The sequence below is a fragment of the Stenella coeruleoalba genome (genome assembly GCF_951394435.1).
Source record: "Stenella coeruleoalba genome assembly, chromosome: 9".
Taxonomy (NCBI): Eukaryota; Metazoa; Chordata; class Mammalia; order Artiodactyla; family Delphinidae; genus Stenella; species Stenella coeruleoalba.
Window position 1 is genome coordinate 100,254,209 of NC_137155.1, and position 26,861 is coordinate 100,281,069.

Consider the following 26,861-nt stretch of genomic DNA (forward strand, 5'->3'; position numbering starts at 1 on the left):
CTTGCCTGAGAAGACATATGCAAAAAGATACTGCTAATACCGATGTCAAAGACCATACCTGCCTATGTTTTCTTCTAGAAGTTTTATGGTTTCAGGTCTTACATTTAAGTCTTCAATCCATTTTGAGTTTATATATTTATTGTGTGTGTTTGTATATGTTATGAGAAAGTAGTCCAGTTTGATTCTTTTGCATGTAGCTGTCCAGTGTTCCCAAAACCATTTACTGAAGAGGCAGCCTTTTCCCCATGGTATATCCTTGCCTCCTTTGTTGTAGATTAATTGACCACATTAAATGTGGTTTGTTTCTGGGCTCTCTATTCTGTTTCATTGATCTATGTGTCTGTTTTTCTGCCAGTACCATACTGTTTCTGGTTACTGTAGCTTTGTAATATAGTTTGAAATCAGGGAGCATGATCCCTCCAGGTTTGTTCTTCTTTCTCGAGATTGTTCTGGCTATTTGGGGTCTTTTCTGTTTCCATAAAAATTTTAGAATTGGGCTTCCCTGGTGGCGCAGTGGTTGGGAGTCCGCCTGCCGATGCAGGGGGCACGGGTTTGTGCCCCGGTCTGGGGGGATCCCGCGTGCCGCGCAGCGGCTGGGCCCGTGAGCCATGGCCGCTGGGCCTGCGCGTCCGGAGCCTGTGCTCTGCAACGGGAGAGGCCACAGCAGTGAGAGGCCCGCGTACCACAAAAGAAAAAAAAAAAAAAATTTTAGAATTATTTGCTCTAGTTCTCTGGATAACGCCATTGGTATTTTCATAGGGACTGCACGGAATCTGTAGATTCCCTTGGGGAGTGTGGTCATTTTAATAATATTAATTCTTTCAATCCATGAACACAACTGTACATCTTTCCATTTGTTACTGTTGTCTTCAATTTCTTTCAACAGTGTCTTATTGTTCTCTGAGTACAGATCTTTTACACCTTCTCTTTGATTCAATTATAAATGGAACTGTTTTCTTAATTTCTCTTTCTGATAGTTTGCTATCAGTGTATAGAAAAGCAGCAGATTTCTGCATATTAATTTTGTATCCTGCAACTTTACTGACTTCATGGACGACTTAGTTTTTGGTTTATTTTCTATTTTTTCTACATGTTTTCCATACATGTATGTATACATACATAATTCGTATGTGTATGTAAAAAATATATACCACTGTTTGTAAACCTTAAATTAAGATGGTGGGGCATTTTTATGTTCTTTTGTTGATGAACATTTATAATTTAGATGTATTAATTTTCTTCTGATACAATAAACATTTTTAACTCAACTACTTATAGTTGAATGGCAGTCTTACAAAACCTAAGAAACCTGGGTTTAACGTATGTGTGAGAAAAAATTTTTTCGGTAGGAATGCTAAAACATCTCCCCCCACAGTTCAGGGATCAAACTGTATCATCAGCCACACTGGGGATTCTCACTTTCTCATGGGATAGGCGGCTACTAGACCAGAAACCCTGGGAAAGACTATGTTGATATAAGGCTAAGGGGAAGGGTCAGAGGCCTGGAAACCCTGGGAGGGGAGGGATTATATGACACATGTTATGGGGACTGCTTGGTGTGCATTAGGCACAAAGCACAAACTCGGATGAGGCCGAATGCTCAGGTTCCATCTCACCTCTGCCTCTTACTAGAGTATAACCTTGAGCAAGTCCCTTAACTTCCCCTGCACATCTGCTCATCTGTACAACGGGGACAGTAGCATGCTGGGAACAGTGCCTGGCACCACAGTTAAGTGCTCGTTAGTCATCTACATTTCCTGTCATCATTTCTCCTATGATGCCTAGCACTGTACTGCCTGGACAGCAGCAGTGACTTCTCAACCACTGCAACCAACCACTTTTTTTTTCCAGACAGCCTCCTTTCTAGCCTTGACAGTTACCCAAGCTCTGAAAAGAACAAGAGTCAGGACTCTAGAAGGAGGCCTGAGGCAGAGAGAGAGAAAGAGAGAGAGAGAGAAAGAGAGAGAGAGAGAGAGAGAGAGAGAGAGAGAGAGAGAGAGAGTGTGTGTGTGTGTGTGTGTGTGTGTGTGTGTGTGTGTGTTGGCGGCAATGGGGGAAGAAGAAGGGAGCAATATAAGCATTTCAGAAAAGGGCACCATGAGTCACTCTCCACAGTGGTGCCAAAGTGATCCTCATAAGATGTGTTTCTTATGTCATTCACCTGGATAAAAACCTTTCAGTGTCCCTCCATGGCCTTCAGAGTTAAGTCAAAACTCTTCCTTCATCGACTTAAAATCCCCACCATCTCTGCAGCCTCCTACACCAAGCACACTCGGCTCAGCCATAAGAAATCCCCACAGTTACAAATGCACTCACTCCCCAGAGCCTTTGCACATGCTGCTCCCTCTGCCTGGAAAGGAATCACCTCCTCCAGAAGCAAACTGCTATTCAACCTTCAAAACGCAGCTCAAGATCAACTACAGAGCTCTTTCCCAACCTTCAAGCTAAGCACCTCTGTTACATGCTCCCCAGTATGTGTAGAACACTATTTCTGCCACACTGTACCGGTCCCCTACCAGCCGGTGGCTGTGGTGGAATCTTGCCTTTACCTGTTAATTTTCAGATACTTTCCTGCACATTGAGTTATACAGGACAAAATAAGAATAAGAAAAACCTATCAAGCACAGTTGGGAAATGCTCATGAACCAACTCATTACACCACAAACTGATAAAGAAAGAGAAAGAATCAAACATTTGTCCTGCCTCTCCTATATAAACTGTTACACTAGGCAACCAAACAACAGGTGAGGGGGATTTTTCTCTTTATAACAAGCATTCCAGCTAATAAAATGAAGGCATAACAGAACATCACCACTTTACAACCTAGTAAATGAATCAGACCCAGACACTGGTCATCAATAGCTGCCAGTATCACAGAAAGAGACAACCAGACATTATGTGCCTCCAGATGAAAGAATGCACTGCAACATGAGCAGCAGTCACGGAAAATAAAATGGAACTCAAATCTGATCAAGCCTCTAGCTCCAACTACGTACACTTGACCCCTGAATCACCCAGGTTTGAACTAGGCAGGTGCACTTACACATGGATTTTTTCCAGTGAATAAGGTACTGCAGTACTATACAATCTGTAATTGGGTGAATCTGTGGAAGCAGAACCACAGATACGGAGGGCTGGCTTTAAAGTTACACACACACACACAAAAAGAATTTACACACAGAAATTCAACTGTGCAGAGGATTGGCATCCCTAACCCCAAGGTTGTTCAAGGGTGAACTTGAACTTGGAAATACAGAGACTAGAAAGACATGTTAAACCTCAGGGATACAATCAGCAAAATCCAAACAGCAGGAAACTCTCTACAGGGCAAATAACTTGTTCCTTCAACAAATAAATGGCAAGGAAAAAAGGAGGTAGCAACCTATAGAGTAAAAAAGATTTAATCACAATGTGTGGGCCTCATTCAGCTCCTGATTCAAACGAACTGGTTTTGTTTTGTTTTGTTTTTAAATTGAGACACCTGTTAAACTGAACACTCAATATCTGATGGTATTCTGGACTTTAACTGTTAACTATTTTTAGGTATGAGGGTGGTATTTGGGTTTTCTTAAGTCTTTACTTTTTAGAGATACATTCTCAAATATTTATAAATGAAATTATGCCTGCAATTTGTTCCAAAATAACAGGAGAAGGGGGTAACAGTATAAATGAAACAACATTGGCCATGTGTTGATGACTGTTTAAGCTAGAAGATGGATACTTTGGGGTTCATTATACTACTCTCTACACACTTGGATATGGGCGTATTTTCTCTAATAGAAAGTTAAAAAAAAAAACAGGTGGAAAGGGAAAAGGAGTGACTACAAGTCCACTGAATATAAGGGCAAGTGGAGGGAAGGGAAAAAGGATCACAGATGGAGGTGGAGCAACTTGAAAGAAATTATTTTGGCACAAAGAAGACCTCTGCTGAAGAAAAGACACCAAGAGAAGAAAGATTCAGGACACAGCAGGGTCCAGGGGGTTAAATGAAGCTGTGTTTACACAAGACTTTCAGTAGAGCGCACTAAAAGCACAGACCCTGCAGTGAGCACTGCCTGGCTTCAAATCCTAACTCCATGTATGACTCCATCTGTGCCTTAGTTTCCTTGGATGTTAAAAAGAAAAAAAAAAGGATGGTAACAGTCTTTACCTTAGAGGACTTCTTAAAGAATTAAATGAATGAATACAGTTTTAATACACAGTTCTCCTAAAACAGTGCTTCATAGCAGTTCTCAACAAATGTTAACCATTCCCCTCATCATCACCACCCTCCTACCTTCACAGACGGAAACACAGAACCCCCCCACCAAGAGGTAAAGTGACTTGCTTAACAACAACTTTAGAACGATCTTCTAGGCTGAGTACTTACTGCAAAGACTGGCTGGCTATTCACCAAACGCATTTTCCCTGTCCTCCTGGGCAAGCAGCAAGGCTACATTTCCCAACCTCCCTGCCATGTGTCTGAGTTTCTGACGATGAAATGTGGGCAAAAGTGCTGGATACCTCTTCACTACTCCCAGGCCCTACCTCCAAAGCTCCCACACAATCCTGCACCCCTCCCTCCCCCATCTGCCAGGTGGATATCAATGCCCAGGGCAATCTTGGAAGTCATGTGTAGAAGACATCAGAGAACAGATTGACTCAAGTCCCAGTAGAATAAACTATTATTTTCTTAAGCCCCTGAGATTTCAGGGTTTATCTGTTACAGCAGCTGTCATAATTTCAACTAACACAGTACTTTTTATGGACCCATCACATCAATCATCACTCCTCATTTTACAGACAAGAAAACTGAAGCAGGGAGAGGATCATGGTCACACAATTAATTATTAAGTGGTACACCCAGGATTTGAACTAGCACTGCATTAATACAGAGCTCAGGCTCTTAAGCATCTTCTAAGATCATAAGACCAGTAAGTGGAACCAGGAGTGAACACATTTAATACAGAATTTTGCTATGCATTCCTTTAAAAAGAAAAATCACTCTCAGAAGAATAACTGCAGAACAGTGTTATCTTACAGCAAAAAGATAGAAATCAGCTCCCAAAAGTTTAAGTGGGGTTTTACAAGAGACATCAGAATAAGATATTTTTAAAAGACCATGTACATTAAAAAGACCAAACTCCGTTATGCTTGCAAATAGGCATATATAGTACAAGTTTTCAAAAAAATATTTTTTCTTTTTTTTTTGGCCACACCGTGTGGCATGTGGGATCTTAGTTCCCTGACCAGGGATCAAAGCTGTGTCCCTGACGTTGGGAGTGCAGAGTCTTAACCAATGGACCACCAGGGAAGTCCCACAAGTTTAAAATTTTAATTCAGCCTTTCCTATTAGATTTTACCTGAGCCATCCCTACTGACAATTATATAACATGATTTAATAATATTAGTAACTTTTAAAAATAGGATTCAGGGGGACTTCCCTGGTGGCACAGGGGGTAAGATCCCACGCTCCCAATGCAGGGGCCCAGGTTCATCCCTGGTCTGGGAACTAGATCCCACATGCATGCCGCCACTAAGAGTTCGCATGCCGCAACTAAGACCCGGTGCAACGAAAAAAAAAAAACTAATTAAAAAAAAAATAGGATTCAGTAAATGGAAAAACACTTTATTTCAATTATCACTGAATTGTACCTACATTATTAATCAACATGTACCTATGAAAAGATGTACAAGATACACTGTTAAGCAAAAGAAGCAAGTTACAGAACAGTGTTTACAGCATAATTCCATTTGTTTTCAAAAAATACATACCTATATCTTTCCTTTTTTTTGTTTTTCCTACATACATACATCTCTTACTTACAAATGAAAAACATCTGGAAAGAAATACAAGAAAGTTTCCAGTGATTACCTCGGAGGAGTAGACCTGCACTTGTGATTTATACCTTTTGTTAGAGTTTGAATTTATGATGAGGACGTGTACTGTTAGAATTAGAAATACTTTAAGACATATCTATGATTTACAGTAATGTAAACTGATCAAACTCCCCAAATCCCACATTAGCATAATATGTAGAGTGAAGCGTCCAGGTTGGGAGGGAAAAAAAATGTAGCCCTTTATAATGAATATATCATTTGGTCAATTTCACTCATATACACGTATATACATGTGTTTACACATCTGTAAGTAAATCTCTTTTAATACATTTAAAAACACACACACAGGACTCCCCTCGTGGTACAGTGATTAAGAATCCACCTGCCAATGCAGGGGACACGGGTTCGAGCCCTGGTCCGGGAAGATCCCACATGCCACAGAGCAACTAAGCCCGTGTACCACAACTACTGAAGTCCGTGCACCTAGAGCCTGTGCTCCACAAGAGAAGCCACTGCAATGAGAAGCCTGCACACCACAACCAGAGAAAGCCAGCGCGCAGCAATGAAAACACAATGCAGCCAAAAATAAATAAATACATAAATGTATTTTTTTAATACCAGTAAATATTCAAACACGTGCACGTATTTCTTACATATACACCAAAAAAATTTTGGTAGGACAGACCCCAAACTAATGACCACCTGAGAGAAAAGGAAGGCAGGACTGGAGAGAGAAATCGGAGAGAAGTCTAGCATTGGGCTGAGCAACACAGTAGCTACTAGCTACATGTGACTATTTAAACTTAAATTAATTAAAATTAAATACTATTAAAATTCAGCTCCTCAGTCCCACCAGCTCCATTTCCAGCGGCTACCACAGTGAAAAGCATAGATATAGAGCATTTCCATTACTACAGAAAGCACTACTGGACAGCATCGGTCTAAAATACAGCAGAAAGACCTGGATGAAGCCTGACATAAATTTTAAAAGAAGGCAAGACGATGAAGAAAATGTACCTTTCTACCATCCCTGAAAACTGAAAACACAAGAAAAAAGCAGAAATTATGTACAAAGAAACTCAACAACAACAACAAAAAAAAAGAGTTACCTCTTCAGGTGGTATCTACCCAGACTAGGTTAAATTTCTTTTTTTTACTACTAGATTTAGAATAAAAAGGTTTATTTTTTTCACAAACCAGTCTGGTATTTGGGGGACAGAGGGGAATCCAACAGTAAGCATTTTACAACCATCTACTTTAAAACATACAATGGCATTTCTCATCATTTTCTCATCAGAAAAGATTATCCTCAATGATCTCTCCTTGGTAATAATGGTATTCTTACACTTAAAAATAATGAAAGTGGGGAAGTTTTAATTTATAATTCGGATTTAGATTTATAGGATTTCATCTGAATTGGTTTACAATACTAAAAACGTATAATCACAGAAACTTAAGCCCTAAATAGGTTAAAACAATTCTAATGGGCCTGCTTTGACAATTCCATTAGTATTATAAAACCTGCTCTACAACTTTAGTTGATGCATGAAACTTCACTTTAGAAATTCATTTCTAAAACTACCATATTTTGTTGAATACTGTCCCCAGAATTCATGTCCACCTGGAACCTGAGAAATGTGACCTGATTTGGAAATAGGGTCTTTGCAGATGTAATCAAGTTAAGATGAGGTCATACTGGAGTAAGATGAGCCCTAAATCTAGTATGGCCAGTGTCCTTATAAGAGGGTAATTTGGACAAAGAGACACAGACATACAGGGAGAAGGTCTTGTGACAATGGAGACAGACTGGAGTGATGCAGCTGCAACTCAAGGAACACCAAGGACTGCCCAGCAACCACCAGAAACTAAGAGAGAGGCCTGGAGCAGATGTGAGACAGTAAATTTGTTTCTGGTACTCTGTTACAATAGCCCTAGGAAGCTTATACACTACCTTCTTCCCCAGTGTTAACAGGCTAACTCAGAGTGCTAGCTAGATTCCTTTCCCCATCACCAGAAAAGTATCTCAACGCCATGTAACAGGTTCACTAATTCAGCTTTTCCTACTTAAGTATAATTGAAAATGAAAAAAAAAACCTAGTTCCTGATACCAGAATATATCTTTGGTCCTGAGACAAATTGAGGATATTCCAATTCACACTCAAGAGATTATCCAAGATAGCCATTTAGTAGGGGAGGAAAAAATAAAGAATAAAAGCTCACCAAAACATTCACAGTAGCATCATTTTAAAAATCAAATGAGTGCAATACTGAGGTATCCTCCCTTACGTGTGCTTACGTAAGTTACCAACAGCATGTGCTGTGGATCCCAAGTCAACCCCTTACTCCAAAATGCCCTCCCTTTTTTGTTTCCCTTTAACCTCTCCCCACTACCACCATTCCTGCCACTGTCTCCCTCCCATAAATCTAGCCTTACCTACCTCTAAATGTCCATCATTCCTGAGCCCCGCTTCCTTCCTCTCTGATACCATACACGTTACCTTCTTTAGAAAGTCTCGTCAGTTATTCGTGCCTATTCTTTCTCTTGTCTCTAATTCACCACAGAACCTTCTGTAATCTGGTTAACAAACCCACTATTCCAGAGAGCAGATAGTCAAATCCATCAGACACTCTCTAAGTCATCTTTATCTCACCCCACAGTTATTCCTAGAACAACCGACACTACTTCATACACAGACCTGCTAGAAATCTATCTCCTGGCTTCGCTGGCCAACTTTACGGTGTTTCCTTCTGACCACCAGTGAAAATACTAACGCTCCCTGGAATACAGCTCCCAATTGCTTCCTTTCACTAGACAGGTTCTTATGCCCTCAACTCCCACCTTCACAGCGGGTCTGGGCTCTAGTCCACACCCACCCTCCACACATCCACATTCCCGGTGAGCATCTTCGCTTGAATGGAACATAGGCACTTTTAGTTCAGCAGATCCACAACTCAACCTGTCATCATCTGACTTCTACCCAAATCTGTTCCATCCGCCTAGAAACTTCAATCATTTCAGTTTTCTCCCCTTCCTAAATAAGTCCTATTAATTCTACCTCTGAAACCTCTTTTCAGTCTGTTGCCTCTCTGTCATCCCCCGAACTGTCTTCTTCCAGGCAGTCATTCCTCTCTCACCTGCCAACACCCAACCACTTCCAATCTCCCTCGTTTCTCCTCCACACCAATGCAGATACTTTGAAAATGCAAATACGATGCTGCTCCCCTTCTTTCATCCTTCAGTGGTGGCATATTGCAAGCCTTAGAGACAGATACACAAACTTCTTTAAAAAAAAAAGAAAGAAAGAAAGAAATACAAACTTTTTTTTTAATAATTTTTTTATTTATTTTTGGCTGTGTTGGTCTTTGTTGGTGCACGCGGCCTTCTCTAGTTGTGTAGAGTGTGGGCTACTCTTCGTTGTGGTGCGCGTGCTTATTGTGGTGGCTTCTCTTGTTGCGGAGCACGGGATCTAGGCTCACGGGCTCAGTACTCATGGCACACGGGCTTAGTTGCTCCGCGGCATGTGGGATCTTCCTGGACCAGGGCTCGAACCCGTGTCCCCTGCATTGGCAGGCAGATTCTTAACCACTGTGCCACCAGGGAAGCCCCACAAACTTCTTAATATGGCATAAAAGACCCTTCATGATGCAACTTATGCCACCAGCTCAGCCTCATCTACTGTCGCTCCTCTCCATGTTATACTTTCACCATATTTAACCTTTTATCATCCCCTTCAAAACTCTCTGCCTTTACATGTGCTATTCCCTCTGCCTGAAATACTCCTTGGACGGTCCTTACAAGCTTCAGTTTAGTGTTACCTCCTCTAGAAAAGCGTTGTGTAAGTCTCAGGGTACAAAGAGCTCCTCCTCTTTTCAGGACTCAGAAGCCTGTCCATATCTCCACTTGTCTCACCACCCTTGCTGGTTCACCCAACTTTAGGGCTGATTGGCAGGGATCTCATCTTATGATGCTGCATACTTCCAATGCCTAACAGAATACCTGACACAGCAGTAAGTACGCAGTAAGGACTGAATGAATAAATCAAACTCATAGGTTGACACACACAAAAAAAGTTTTAGCTCGTCAAGGACTTAAGACAAACATGAAACTAGTCAACTTCACATTAAAGAGGCTTTCGTATATTGGTATTTACATAAACTCATATATACTACACACACACACACACACACACACAAATATACCATCACGTCTGGTTCCATATAACAAGTTGATTTCCCCAACCTAGCACAAACCTACAGTAGTAATTCTTTGCTGCTATGTATACTGTTCACATTAAGTTCAAAGAAACTAATTTAATTACCCATAGTTATATAACTTCATATGCTCACAGATATACGAACAGGAACTTCTTCTGGAACTATATAAATACAACAGTCACCAGCAGTTTCAAGGGTAGGGCAGTTACGGGCTGAACTGTGCTCGCCCAAATTCACATGCCGAAGCCCACACGCCCAGCATCTCAGAGTGTGACTGTATCTGGAGATACAGCCTATAAAGATGTAATGAAGTTAAAAACAGTGTGTTAGAGTGAACCCGAATCCAGTATGACAAATGTCCTTTTAAGAAGGACACAGTGGCACACAGTGGTGGCACAGTGGTTAAGAATCTGCCTGAGAGCCAGCCCACCCTTAACCACACTTAGCCTACACTGCTAGATGAAGTCATTGTTTGGTAAAGTTTATTCTGCGGCCTAGTCTTTGATCGTACATGGGATCAAATACTCCCTGAAAGGGTGAAGAGGATAATCCAGAGATATTAGGGATGAAAGACATCTAACTCAGAAACATTGTCCTGGGACCTCCCTGGCAGTCCAGTGGGTAAGACTCCATGCTGCTAATGCAGGGGGCCCGGGTTCGATCCCTGGTCAGGGAACTAGATCCGGCATGCGTGCTGCAACTAAGAGTTTGCACGCCACAACTGAAGATCCCACATTCTGCAACTAAGACCCGGAGCAGCCTAAATAAAAACATAAATAAATGTTTTTGAAAAAAAAAAAAAAAAAAAAAAAAAGAATCTGCCTGCCAATGCAGGGAACACGGGTTCGATCCCTGGTCCAGGAAGACGCCTCATGCCGTGGAGCAACTAAGACCGTGTACCACAACTACTGAGCCTGTGCTCTAGAGCCCGCGAGCCACAACTACTGAGCCCACGTGCCGCAACTACTGAAGCCCACATGCCTAGAGCCCATGCTCCACAACGAGAGAAGCCGCCATAATGAGAAGCCCGCGCACCACAACAAAGACCCAACACAGCCAAAAATAAATAAATAAAATAAATAAATTTTTTTTTAAATTAAAAATAGAAATAAGGGCTTCCCTGGTGGCGCAGTGGTTGAGAGTCCGCCTGCCGATGCAGGGGACACAGGTTCATGCCCCGGTCCGGGAAGATTCCACATGCCGCAGAGCGGCTGGGCCCATGAGCCATGGCCTCTGAGCCTGCGCGTCCCAAGCCTGTGCTCCACAATGGGAGAGGCCACAACAGTGAGAGGCCCGCGTACAGCAAAAAAAAAAAAAAAAAAAAGAAGTAAAAATTAAAAAAAAAAAAAAAAAGAAGAAGAGGCGATGAGAACACGGACAACACAGAGGGATGACCTGGTGAGGACACAGTGAGAAGGCAGCCACCTGCGAGCCAAGGAGAGAGGCCTCATAAGAAACTCAACCTGCTGACACCTTGATCTGGGGCTTCCAGACTCCAAAATTGTGAGAAAATAAGTTTTTGTTGTTTAAGCCACCAGTCTGTGGTATTTTTTTATGACACCCAAGCTAATAGAGGGGGCTTCTGGTTTATAGAATTTAAATTTCTTAATCACGTACATGGAATTTTTTTAAGCCAGCAAGGGTTGCGTGAACAGTGAAGTTGTGGATGTTTTCATTTTCTTCTTCATGCTGGCCTGTATTTACCACCACCACCCCCCAAAAAAAACCATTAAATTAAATGATATAAGAAAATATCCTAGACATCAGAGTTTACCATACACTGGCCACAAAAACTACATTTTATCTTACTATTTATCATTTGAAACAAAATAATGTACTATGTTAAAATACGATATTTTTAATTTTTACCAGCTCCAAAAGGAACTGGTGGAGGTAGAAATTGAAGAGCACTGTTGTTAACACATCTCCCTGGAGATTAGAGAACCAACAGTTATAACAAGTACAGAACCTTCCTGTGTTTGTGTTCAGTCATTATAGAAGCTAGGTAACACATAATAGACCCTGTGACTTAGGCACCTTATACATTATCATTTAATTCTCCTAACAACCCAGTGCAACTGAGATTGAGTCCCCCATTTTTCAGATAAGGAAACTCAGGCTCAGAGAGGCTAAGTAACTGGTCAAGGTCATACAGTTAGGAAATGGAAGTACTGAGACTCAAGTCCACATGTCTTAAAATCCCACGCTTCTTGATACTAAGAGTCCTTGAATGCTTAACAGGTATATATTAAACATCTTCTGTATGCACTTGGCTAGACAGAGCTCTGACCCAAGAAACACAGTCACTATTCCAAGGACTTAGAATTTCCTCTTTAACACTTTGTCGAATGTCTATTTCTCCTAACTCCTCAACTAGATTTTAGAGCTCCTCAAAAGAGCTGTAGTAAAAAGAGAAAAACAAAGAGCTTTGAGTCAAAGTCCTGGAAAAATTCTGGCTTTTTCCCACTTACATAAATTAACAAGCTGGATTCTTCATCAGTAAAAGGGTTGTGGATTAAGTAACATATATGAAATTGCTGGGAAGAGTGCCTGGCGCACAGTGGATACTAAATAAACGTTAAGGAGACATGAATATTCATTTACAGCCTTCACAGAATGCAGACCCAGAACTCAAACTTTTTATTTCACCAATACTCTGATTCCTCCAATGGCCTCTTCGGGATTCAAAGATTCCACTCATCATCACTCTCTCTATCCCACCCATCTACACTACATACCACTTAACATTCAAAGCAGAAAAACGAACATTCTGTATCTTCTTTATACCATGGTCTTTTAGAGTAGTGGTCTCCAAAGCAGAATGCACATAACACACTTAAATGTCCCAATCACAGGCCTGCAAATCCTACAACTTGAGATTAATAAGGAATGTGAAATTTAGCTCTCCTAAAGTTTAGCAACCCGTATTAATATAAGGACTGTGATAGACGTACACTATTTATTTCAAAAAGAAAAATAAAAAGGATACAGATGTTGAGAGCAAGGATTCAAATTCTTACTAATGGAGGCATGATTCAAATATGTTTGGGACTTCCCTGGTGGCGCAGTGATTAAGAATCCTCTGCCAATGCAGGGGACATGGGTTCGAGCCCTGTTCCGGGAAAATCCCACGTGCCGCGGAGCAACAAAGCCCGTGCACCACAACTACTAAGCCTGCGCTCTAGAGCCCGCGAGCCACAACAACTGAGCCTTCACGCCACAACTACTGAAGCCCGCATGCCTAGAGCCCATGCTCCACAACAAGAGAAGCCACCGCAATGAGAAGCCCACGCACCGCAACGAAGAGTAGCCCCCACTCACCGCAACTAGAGAAAGCCCGTGTGCAGAAACAAAGACCCAATGCAGCCAAAACCAAATAAATAAAATAAATAAATTTTTTAAAATAAATAATAATTTTTTAAAAAAGAAAAAGAAAACAAATATAAGTTTGGAGACAACTGCTTTACAGCCACAATTGTATCATTAGTTATGGTTAAATTCAATGTGGGAACGATGATATACAGTATATTGTATTTTATTAACACTGAACACTTTACAAATGGGCCGAGCAATTTCGCAGGTCTGTGCCACCAATCCTTAAGTTGCTCCTTCTGCCTAGATATGCACTAGCACGTAACTCCTACACTTCTCCTATACATTCATCTCACCATGGAGTCTTTACAGATCCGCACAGTGACAGGTGGTTAGTAATCACGACAAATCTAAAGCTACAAGGTTCTAAGTCAAATTATAATACAGGGCCAGTATAAGGAAAAATTTATGTACCTTTCTCTTGCTCTAAGACATAACTTCATTAAGAATAAAACAATCTTGGGCTTCCCTGGTGGTGCAGTGGTTGAGAGTCCGCCTGACGATGCAGGGGACACGGGTTCGTGCCCCGGTCCGGGAAGATCCCACATGCCGCGGAGCAGCTGGGCCCGTGAGCCGTGGCCGCTGAGCCTGCGCGTCCGGAGCCTGTGCTCCGCAACGGGAGAGGCCACAACAGTGAGAGGCCCGCATACCGGGGGAAAAAAAAAAAAAAGAATAAAACAATCTTGAGACCTCCCTGGTGCTCCAGTGGTTAAGACTCCGCACTCCCAATGCAGCAATGCAGGGGGCCCGGGTTCAATCCCTGGTCAGGGAACTAGATCCCACATGCTGCAGCTAAGATCCCGCATGCCGCAACTAAAAAGGTCCCGCACGCAGCCAAACTCTAAAAAAAGAATAAAACAATCTTATTTACGATTACACTCCCCTCCGCACCTACTGGAAAAACATTCCTCTAGGCAACTTTTGATCAAAAGGCATACACTGTATTTAATATGCACTAAATTGATTTTCCTTGTAAATCTACAGTTAAACCATTCCCCCAAAAAAGTATCCCGCACAAAAAAGGACATTAAGTGAATGTGTATTTATTTTGAGCCCTAAACCCCTAAATTCCCAACAACTACTGTAACGGTGTTGTAATTCTACTTGAATTATGGTACAGAAACTAAACCAGTGACTCCTTAGAGAATCTCCTGATTTTAAGCACAGAACTTGGAACTTAGAAATTGTTCTAATATCCTACCAAAAGTATATTAAAGTGAACACTTTGGAAATAGAAAACTAAATATATTTTCACTTGCTTGCACTGAATTCCCTCTCTTGGCTATGCCTTGATAAGAAGTTATCATGCAACAACTGTAAATGTACCTCACCTATCTGTACCCACCCCCACCCCATGCATCAACACAAGGGAGCCTTGGAAAGGCCTGAGAGCTCCAGCTGAACTGTGGAAACGATCCAAACTCCTATACTCACAATCGCTTTTTTAACAATGACGTGTGCAGAGGGGGGAAAAAATAGAGGTTTTTACAATATACCTTCCATAATACCTCACAGCTACTTCACAATGACCCTACTTCTCCACTTGATTAGTTATTAGTAATCCACCCTTAGTCAAAGGTAAAAACGAAGGGCTATGGAATTGTTCATCATTTCCTCTTAAGTCTCTTAAAGGCAGTGTTCTTAGAATTCCACATTCATGATCTCATTGAAAACTCAGGGCTGAATTAACTTGCCTCAAGTCACATCAGAACCACCACACTGTACAACTCCAGGAAGCAGCATTTGCATTGTGTTTGATGGGAATGCCATCCCTAGCACAACAGGAAGGGAGCTGTGCAATGAAGCGGTCTGGGTCACACCACTAGTAAGCAGTGGAGGTGAAGCTCAAAACTCTGCTGTGACTGAGGAGGAAGAGCACACGCCCCCCATGTTGGAGGATGGACAATTAATCATATAATAAAACAAAATTCTCTTGTTATAATAAGCCAGTTATCAGCTTTGTTGGTGAAGGAAGGGAGGGAGTGAGGGAGGGAGAAGTCAGTAGACAATGACCACTGAAGAGAGAAGCAAGAAGAAACTGTAAGAAGAAAACCTTACTGAAGACTCTGCCTCTGATGAAGCTGCACATCTTCAGTGGTAGGAGGCAGTAACAAGAGAGAGATCTATGGGGCACAGAGCAATCAGGTGGTTCTGTTTTTCCCATCCACCCCACTGCTGCCCTTGCAAGACCCCAAATGAGTTTTATAAAGAATGACTAGCCAGCATTCAGGTTAAAATGACACTTGCACCTAGAGTAGGAAAAACTATAAATTATGCATCAGTCTCCGCATTCACCTGCCCCCACTTGTAACTTTGAAAGGATTCATTTATTTCAAAATTAGAAAACTGATCGGAGTAAAAAACCTCATTAAAATATATGGCTTGGAAATATTTAGAATCTACTATTACAAGAGCTTATTTTCTTAACATGCAAAGAGTATTTACAAGTCACTTTAAAAAAAAAAATGTTTTAAAAGGATGACCAACCCAACAGAAAAGTGGGCAGTGACATACGGATGCCACTACTGTTACCCAACCAGCAGCCACTCCACCCCCCACCCCACCCCCACGAACTTGTTCTTGCTGTCAGAGGCCACCTCCCATTATAAGGCCTCAGAGGAACAGATGTTGGCTTTCCCGGCCTCACTTGTACCTACAACAAGAATACATGGCCAATCACAGCCAAGAGGATCCAAGGGGAAATCTGCTGAGAGCATCCAGGAAAGGTTTTTGTTCCAAATAAAATAGACGTACACGAAGAGATAGACCACATCTTTACGGCGCTGGTCACATGGGCTACCAGAAACGTTAACATCACTCCTCTCTTCTTCTCACATCTCACACCCAACTCCTTTCAGATCCTTTCAGCTCTACCTTCAAAATATATACAGAATCACTTCTCTGACGTCTATCTTTTTCCAAAATACCTCTCACCTGACTGCTTGCAATATTTTCGTAACTACCAAGCCTGCTTCAGCCTTTATCCCCTTCATCCTAGTCTCAACACAGCAGCCAGCATGAACCTTTCAAAGTCTTAGTCAGATAAGGTCTGCCCTCTGCTCAAAAGCCCCCAAAGGTATCTCATCTCACCGGGAATAAAAGCCAAAAGATCTCACAATGGTCTACAAGGCCCTGCACGCTCTGACTTCCTGCCCCCCCTCTCTGCCAGCCATCACTCAGCTCTGCCACCCGCCCCAGCTCTCCTTCCAGGTCTTTGAAGGCGCCAGCTCACTCCTGCCCCGGGCCTGTGTGCTTGGGAGAGGCCCTCTGTCTGAGATGCTCTTCCACCGTACCTCTTGCCCTTGCACTCCTACTACCTTTGAGACTCCACTCAAAGGTCACTGCATTGAAGCCTTCCCTGATCACGTCATTAAAATAACCCAATTCAGCCTCGCCCTTCCCCCTGCATTGCTTTATTTTTCTCCGTAACACTTAACATTGGGCCTGGAATCAGGCCGCAGCCTCACCGCGCCCGCCGCCTCCGGACCATGGACCCCCCGCAAAGTGAGCGAGCTTCGAGCCTTCACGAAAATGTGCAAGCAGGACCCAAGCGTTCTGCACACGGAGGAAATGCGCTTCCTGAGTGGGTGGAGAGCATGGGGGGTAAAATACCACCTGCTACTCATAAAACTAAATTGGAAGAAAATACCAAGGAAGAAAAAAGATAGTAAGAAGGCGGAGGAAAACATAAAGACAGATGAACCATCAAGTGAGGAAAGTGATCTAGAAATTGACAATGAAGGTGTGACTGAACCAGACACTGATGCCCCTCAAGAAATGGGAGATGAAAGCATAGAGATAACTGAGGAGATGATGGATCAGGCAAATGATAAAAAAGTAGCTGCCACTGATGCCCTAAATGATGGTGACCTACAGAAATCCATTGACTTGTTCACAGATGCCATCAAGCTAAATCCTCGTTTGGCCATTCTGTATGGCAAGAGAGCAAGTGTCTTCATCAAATTACAGAAGCCAAATGCTGCCATCCGAGACTGTGACAGAGCTATTGAAGTAAATCCTGATTCTGCTCAGCCACACAAGTGGCGAGGGGAAGCACACAGACTTTTGGGCCACTGGGAAGAAGCTGCTCATGATCTAGCCCTTGCCTATAAGACGGATTATGATGAAGATGCTAGTGCAATGCTGAAAGAAGTTCAACCAAGGGCCCAGAAAATTGCTGAACATCGGGGAAAGTATGAGCAAAAACGTGAAGAGCGAGAGATCAAAGAAAGAACAGAAAGGGTCAGGAAGGCTCAGGGAGAACTCGCAAGAGCCCCGAGGGAGGAAGAGGCCAGAGGACAATCATGGGCTCAGTGCGGCTCTTTTCCAGGTGGAATGGGAGGGGGCATGCCTGGAATGGCAGGAATGCCTGGGCTCAATGAAATTCTTAGTGATCCAGAGGTTCTTGCAGCCATGCAGGATCCAGAAGTTATGGTGGCCTTCCAGGATGTGGCTCAGAACCCGGCAAATACGTCAAAATATCAGAGCAACTCAAAGGTTATGAATCTCATCAGTAAACTGTCGGCCACATTTGGAGGTCAAGCATAATGCCCTTCTGACAAATAAAGCCCCTGCTGAAGGAAAAGCAACTTAGATCACCTAATGGATGTCGCAATAATACAAACCAGTGTACCTCTGACCTTCTCAGGAAGAAAGCTAGGGTGCTTTGAAGATAATCCCTACCCCTCTGCCCCAAATGCAGCTGAAACATTTTTACAGTGGTTTGCCATTAGGGTATTCATTCAGATAATGTTTTCTTCCTAGAAATTAAAAACTTTAAACAATTTTTAAACTTAAAAATATTTAAAACAAATTAAAATGGTGTGTTAATTACTACATTTTTCTTTACTAATCATTTTTTTTCCTTTGAATTAATTAGGCAAGGAAGATACTTCAGTATGGAAGGTTTATTGTTCAAGTTTGAGTGAAATAAAGATTTATTAGTGGGAAGATCATTTAAGTAGATAAAGTTTGAGTTGGATATATGGTCACTGAAGCATTTTGACTTGTCTTTTTAATTGCTTTATTATTATTATTTTTAATGATTTGCTTTCATGAAACTACTGAGACACCAGTATTGCAGTAGGACCTGGGTAGGGACTGGAAGTACTTGGCAGGGCAGCAGCAATCTTACTACATTTTCCATAATGTGTACCCTTGTGCAGATGCATTTAAATCTTACACTGTGGTGAAGGCATGATTTTTATACTGCTGCAGTAAAATTGGATTACTTAGTTCTGTTCTTGTCTGATATCTAAAATAAATGTTTCATATTTCCACATTAAAAAAAAAACACTTAACATCTTACTGAACATTCTACCTCCTTGCTCGCCTCCTCCCCTACCCCCACCAAACTGTAAGCTTTCAGAGGGCAGTAAACATGGCCTGTTTTGTTCACTGCTGTTATTTCCCATAGCTACAGACTACTCCTGGTAAATTATACGTGTTCAATAATTATTTAAGTGAATTATTGAAGTGAATATTCAACAAGCTGAAGATTTTTTTTAACTTTATTGAGGTATAATTGCTTTACAATGTGTGTTAGTTTCTGCTTTATAACAAAGTGAATCAGCTATACATATACATATATCCCCATATCTCCCCCCTCTTGCATCTCCCTCCCACCCTCCCTATCCCACCCCTCTAGGTGGTCACAAAGCACGGAGCTGATCTCGCTGTTCTACGCAGCTGCTTCCCACTAGCTATCTATTTCACATTTGGTAGTGTATGTATGTCCATGCCACTTTCTCACTTCACCCCAGCTTACCCTTCCCCATCCCCATGTCCTCGTCCATTCTCTAGGTCTGCGTCTTTATTCCTGTCCTGCCCCTAGGTTCTTCAGAACCTTTTTTTTTTTTTACGATTCCATATACATGTGTTAGCATATGGTATTTGTTTTTCTCTTTCTGACTTACTTCAATGCGTATGACAGACTCTATGTCCATCCACCTTACTACAAATAACTTAATTTCGTTTCTTTGTATGGCTGAGTAATATTCCACTGTATATACGTGCCACATCTTCTTTATCCATTCATCTGTTGATGGAAAGTTAGGTTGCTTCCATGTCCTGGCTATTGTAAATAGTGCTGCAATGAACACTGTGGTACATGACTCTTTTTGAATTATGGTTTTCTCAGGATATATGCCAGTAGTGGGATTGCTGGGTCGTATGGCAATTCTATTTTTAGTTTTTTAAGGAACCTCCATACTGTGCTCCAGAGTGGCTGTATCAATTTACATTCCCACCAACAGTGCAACAGGGTTCCCTATTCTCCACACCCTCTCCAGAATTTATTGTTTATAGATTTTTTGATGATGGCCATTCTGACCGGTATGAGGTGATACCTCATTGTAGTTTCGATTTTCATTTCTCTAATGATTAGTGACATTGAGCATCCCTTCATGTGTTTGCTGGCCATCTGTATATCTTTTTGGTAGAAATGTCTACTTAGATCTTCTGCCCATTTCTGGATTGGTTTGTTTGTTTTTTGAATATTGAGCTGCTTGTATATTTTGGAGATTAATCCTTTGTCAGTTGCTTCATTTGCAAATATTCTCTCCCACTCTGAGGGTTATCTTTTCATCTTGTTTATGGTTTCCTTTGCTGTGCAAAAGCTTTTAAGTTTCACTAGGTCCCATTTGTTTATTTTTGTTTTTATTTCCATTTCTCTAGGAGATGGGTCAAAAACGATCTTGCTGTGATTTATGTCATAAAGTGTTCTGCCTATGTTTTCCTCTAAGAGTTGTACAGTGTCTGGCCTTATATTTAGGTCTTTAATCCATTTTGAGTTTATTTTTGTGTATGGTGTTAGAGAGTGTTCTAATTTCGTTCTTCTACATGTAGCTGTCCAGTTTTCCCAGCACCACTTATTGAAGAGGCTGTCTTTTCTCCATTGTATATCCTTGCCTCCTTTGTCAAAGATAAGGTGACCATGTGTGTGTGGATTTATCTCTGGGCTTTCTGTCCTGTTCCATTGATCTATATTTCTGTTTTTGTGCCAGTACCATACTGTCTTGATTACTGTAGCTTTGTAGTATAGTCTGAAGTCAGGGAGCCTGATTCCTCCCAAGCTGAAATTTAAAAAGCAGGAAAGGGGACAGCATCTGGGTCCTTGATAATTTCATCAGGCTACTGAAATACCCCTGGACTCTGGTCATAGGAAGTGAAATCTGACTCATTTCAGCCATTTTTAATTAAGGTTTTTGTTATTTGAAGTCAAAAGGTACCTGGTACAGGGCATAGGTAGGCGATTTGCAAAAGAAAAGAAATGCTAGTGGCAAATACACTCAATTTAACTCAATCATAAGACATGCAAATTAAAATAACCATGGAATAATATGTCACCCCAGCAGAAACATAAAAGCTTAATACATGTATATCCCAATTCACTCACTAAAACACTAGTGGTATTTACTATTTCTTTAACTTTACACATGAACATACAATTCATAAGAGTGTGATATTCCATTGCCTGTATTTTTTCCCCATGCTCTGAATGTTAGACAGACTGTTCACTCCTGACCAGTAATGTAAATTATATTTACTTAACTTAACTCTGATGAAGTACTTACTCTGCCCTGGCCATGTGCTATCCACTTTTACATGCATTATTTATTGCCCACTACAACCCTACAAAATATGTACTATTGTTATTCCAGGTTTTTAAATATTTATTTATTTACTTATTTATTTGCTGCGTTGGGTCCTCATTGCTGCGCACAGGCTTTCTCTAGTTGCGGCAAGCAGGGGCTACTCTTCATTGCGGTGCGTGGGCTTCTCATTGCAGTGGCTTCTCTTGTTGCGGAGCATGGGCTCTACGCACATGGGCTTCAGTGGTTGTGGCATGCAGGCTTCAGTAGTTGCGGTTCTTGGGCTCTAGAGCACAGTCTCAGTAGCTGTGGTACACAGGCTTAACTGCTCCACGGCATGAGGGATCTTCCCGGACCAGGGCTTGAACCCGTGTCCCCTGCATTGTTAGGTGGATTCTTAACCACTGCATCACCAGGGAAGTCCTGTTATTCCATTTTAAAGTTGATGAAACTGAGCTATGAGAAAGACCAGTGATCAGCCCCAAATCAAGTAGCAGCTTAATTATAAGGCTAGAATTTGAACCTAGGCAGTTTGACCACCAGAAACCAACAAGCAGAGCTTCCTCCCAAACTGAATGTGTTCTGCAACACACTGACTCCACCTGCACCTCTCTTTCTGCCACTTATTTTGTGTTTCTGTTTTGACCCATAATGACTGAAAAAAGGTATTCAAGTGACAGTGCCAAACTTATCAGAAAGATACACTCTGACAGAAAAAGAAGATAAAAATGAAAAGACAGTCAAAGATTGGTAGAAGTCCTTTGTCTCAGTTTTCTCCACTGAAAACACTGGAGATGTAACAGTATTTACTTTTAGATTGTTGGTAATGACTAAACAGATTAATACAGCACATGTGACACATTTAGGATAGGATACATTAAACAATGAACAGTCTTTATGTTCATCATTATCATAATTATGATGAAAGGCTTCATAAATGTCACCGAAGTTAGAAGGACTGACCAACAACTATATGACTGGTAGCTGGAAGAAACAAACTATGGCCAGAGACATGTTATGACTTCGGAGATACAAAAAAGAAAAGGATGAGGGCTGATTTTCATTCTGGGAACAGAGTACTTAGGTGACTTAGTAAAGAAAAATCCTATTAGAACTACAACTCCCATTTTCAGAACTGTATGCCCTGTCCCCCCACCCCAGCCCCACCCAGCATATGTTGCTGGCAAGGATGCGGGGCGGGGGACGACAGACACATACTCTGTGTGGGAGTCTAAGTCAATACTCCATTTGTGGAGGGCAATCGGCCAGTAACTATCAAAACCTGAAACACAAGTACTCTTTAATAAGACATCTCTACATCTAGGAATTTACCTTCTAAAATATGCCAACAAGTAAATCTATACAAGCACAAGGATGTTCACTACAAAGATAACAATAAAACTGGAAATCAACTAAGTGACCATCAATAAGGGAATGGTTAAATAAATTAGGGTACTCCAATCTAGTTTACAAACCCATTTTTCCACTAGGCTCTCTAATAATCTAAGTGACACTACTATCCACCCAAGCTGCCGAAGCCAAAATTCTAGACAACAGCTTTACTTCTTTTTCTCATACTCCCCTCATCAAATCCTTTAGCAGACCTTATCACAGTAGCTTTCAAAACACATATAAAATCTAATCACCTTTCTCCTCTGTCACAAGCCTACTCAAAGCCATACCTGCCAAGATTACTTCTATAGCTTTGTTGGTTTAAAACCCTCCAATGGCTTCCACTGCGCTGAGAATAAAGTTCCTGCCCCTTACCATAATCCTGCCCTTAGCATGCAGGGCATCACGTGATCAGGCTCCTGCCGGCCTCTCAGATGCGATCTCGTAAGCTCTCCTGAATGTCCAGTAACACCAGCCTTTTATTTTGAGAGGTAGGAGGGTCCCTTGAGCATCACACACTCATTCTTGTTTTGGGGGCTTCACAATGAACCGTGTTCTTCTGAATTTTCTCATAATTGCCTCTACTTCACCCAGGTCTATTTCAATATCATCACTTCAACAAGACCTTCCTGACAACCTCACTACACGCATTACTGTCTCTCAGAACCATTAACAGACACTCCCAATACCATTACCACAGTTTTATTTTCTTTATGGTACCTCTCACTGTCTGAAATTAATGATAAGGAATACATTTATTTTGTTGATCTCACTACTGAAGTATTTGTCCAGTGAAAGAAAGGGCTTGATCTCCGTTGTGTACCACTGAATCCCCAGAATCTAGAACACTCCTGAACACTCCTTGGCATAAGCAAGGCCCTTAATTTGCAGCAGCTGGATGAATATTAGGCAGTTTTTGAAAAGAATGATATTGGTGTATATATGCTAAAACAGAAAAATGTTCAAGATAAACTAAGTGACAAAAGAAAATCACAAAGCAACACATATAAAATGAGGGGACTTCCCTGGTGCTGCAGTGGTTAAGACTCTGTGCTCCCAATGCAGGGGGCCCGGGTTCAATCCAGGGAACTAGATCCCACAGCCCGCAGTTAAAGATCCCGCATACTGCAACTAAGACCTGGCACAGCCAAATAAATAAATTTTTTTAAATACATATAAAATGATCCCATCTGTGTGAAAATGAATGTAAGCACATTATGTAAAAATAGAAAACATATATGCATAGTAAGAGTCAAGAAGGATACAAGATAGAGTTCACAATAATTCTCTCTGAAATACAGGGCAGAAGACAGGGGAAAAAGGCCTTATACTATTTAATTAATCATACTCTCCTGAGCTATCTGAATATTTTCACCAGCAGGTATCATATTCATAACTTTTTTGTGACAGTTTTCCTATTCCTCCACCTGTTGTAAAAGGCCCAACACACAACGTGAGTACTCTCTTTTCTAAACACCCAGAACACATATACAACCTAAAGCTCCCATTATATTTCTACAACCTAACACATTCTGAAACACTGGATAAAATACACATGTGAATATTAGCTTTGGTCTAGTCCAGCTTAAAAGCTGAAGGAGAATCTCTTGGTTCAAATAGCAGATCAAACATACACACATTATCTCCTTTCAATAAAAGCCCACTGAAATAGTATTAAAAAATTTTTTAAGGAAAAGAATTATCATTTAAAAAATAAAATAAAATGGAGAGATCTTTTCTTTAAAAAAAAAAGAATCATCGTCTGGGGAAGGAAACTGGGGAAAAGAGTAGGGGGAGGGTTGGCACTCTGGGGTAAAACAATGGACTCCTAAATGTCAGAATACAAAGGGTTATCAACTTCAAGCTAATCATTAATTCCCACCAAGAACTCACCATGAGCCCTTCTACTAGGTCTTAAATATGAGTGACAAGGATCAGCAGATGTATGATTAAAAACCCTACAACATAAATGAGACCAAGATAAACAACAATTACCCTAGAGCAAACAGATAAGAGGAGGGATGATGACTTAAAAAAAACCTCTATTAACATTTTCAAAGAGATTCAAGAAGATTATGAATCCATAAAATAGAAAAAGGATGCTGGGCGTGGGGGGGGGTGGAATTCTTGAAAATTTAAAATATGACTGCTTAAGTAAAATTACAGAGTCTTAGAATAAAATAGAGGAAATGCCCAGAAAAACAAAAGAACAAAAAGATGGGGGTGGAGGAGTGAGCATGAATACATAAAGCCCAATAACCAACTAAAAGGAATTATAAAGAGAATTAAAGCAATAATAGGAAAATTTCCCAAGAATTAAAAAAATGAGTCTTTAGTTTAATAATAATGGAAAAGAACCACCTCTAAACATCTTTGAGAAATTTCTTTTTAAAAAGGACAGAAAGAAAGCTCTAAGGAGCTTCCACAGAGGAAGATAAAACACATCACCCACAATGGAACAAGAAACACACTGTATCAGACTTCTCAACAACAACAATGGATACTAAAAGACATTGGAGCAATGCAATCAAAGCTTTGACGGAAAATAATTTTCAACTTAGTTTGGCTTGAATAAAAATAACACCAGTCAACTATAAGGGTTAATGAAGACTTTTTCAGATATGCCAGAATTCAAAACTGTATCTTCCACATATTCTTTCTAGAAATTTCTGTGAGGGATGTACTGCATTAAAACAAGGAAGTAATTCAAAGAATAAAGATCCAATAAGAGCAGAGCCAAAGTGCAAATGCAGTGATGCAAAGTCCAACAAAGTGATGCAAAGAACAACATGTAACAGGTCTAGATAACATCTTGTCCATAATAAGGAAAAAGACTAGGAGAAGCCTTTCCTCAGGGGGAAAAGTACTCACATACATAAAATAACAACAATAAAAACAAGCAGCCAGTGGTTGACAGTCCGCCTGCCGATGCAGGGGACACGGGTTCGTGCCCCGGTCTGGGAAGATCCCACATGGTCTGGGAAGATCCCACATGCCGCAGAGCGGCTGGGCCCCTGAGCCATGGCCGCTGAGCCTGCGCGTCCGGAGCCTGTGCTCCACAACGGGAGAGGCCACAACACTGAGAGGCCCGCGTACCGCAAAAAAAAAAAAAAAAAAAAAAAAAAAATAGCATGGAAAGCTGATAACATGGAAGAAAGAACAATGACAAATAAGACAGGAAAAAAGGCAATTACAGACTCAAAAACCAAGAACCAATACAGGAAATGTAATTGTACTCTCCTCTGCTGTGAACAATATTTATACCATCACAATAATGTAGAAACTATTCATCAATTTCCAACTATTAAAACCAAGTCACAGGCAAACAGTATAAATGTTCTCAACCTTGACAATGCCAAAGTAGAAATGACAGACATAGGGGCATAAAGGGGAAAGGAAAGGTGAAGAGAAAAGTAGAAGCAGTAATAGCTTCAATTTTACTCCTGGGAAATCAAGGTAGACAATCTATATTAACATGAAGAAAAAGTCTATTATATTACATAAATTGCAAAGAGAACAGGGAAATTAAAAGTGATACATCTATTGGGTAAGTAGAAAAAATGAACCAAATCCTCATCTATCAGAGCAGAAATCAATGTAAAATTGATAAATCATAAAATAAGCTTATTATTTAGTCACAAAAACCACACAAATAATTTAAAGTTTCCTTTGGAGAATGGCACTAAGCAGTGAGGAAGGGTTGCTGACCTTTATTATAAGCAACTAGATATCTGACTTCTAAATTTTTCACTGGACTTAAGAAAAAAACACCAAAGAATACTGATCTCTTCATGAAAACACAATTCATAACACATCCTGCCTACATTTTTCCCTACAATATAATAGATAAAACTTCTTTTTCCTAACATTCCTGAGTGCCAGGTTGAATAATTTTTGAAGCTTTACCACCATCTTTAGAGGTATTTACAGACAATGTAATAATTCAAGTTACAGGATGTATATATTACTATCATCAAAATTACTGGACCATCACTCCATATCCAAGTAAAATGTAACTACAGATTTACTTTACATTACTTTAACCAAGCCAAAACATCCACATTTATCCATGGTTTCTCAATTTTAATAATTATTTTACCAAAAATATGGAAATGTATCTTTAACACCTTTTTTCTAGATTGCTTTAGGTTTTATTGGTGTTAGTAGTATACACAACAGCATTTCAAGTTCAACAGACCTAAATTTACTTCAGTTTTCATTCCATCTTTTCCTTTGTCCTTTTTACTTTTAGATAATATAAAGTTTATTTAATTATTTATTTTTAATCTGCCAGATCTGAAAAGGGAAAAGTATTTCTTGAAGTCCATACATAACACAAGATGAAAAAAGGACCAAGTTATTATTTATTACTATTCAAAACATTATGCAAAACCATAGAGCCAAATATAGAGATAAGACCAAATTCTAAGAGAAACACAGCCCATTATAACCCATGATGGAAGATTTAAG

At 40.7% G+C, this 26,861-nt stretch overlaps 1 protein-coding gene and 1 pseudogene across 5 annotated transcripts in view; one reads left to right on the forward strand and one right to left on the reverse strand.

The window, feature by feature from the left end:
* The window catches only part of KMT2C (lysine methyltransferase 2C), a 293,733-nt gene that overhangs the window by 239,072 nt on the left and 27,800 nt on the right, over positions 1-26,861 (reverse strand). The gene's annotated exons all lie outside the window — the stretch shown is intronic.
* On the forward strand, positions 16,909-18,294 carry LOC307191652 (hsc70-interacting protein-like; annotated as a pseudogene). The gene has a single exon. The product of its transcript is annotated as a hsc70-interacting protein-like (transcript).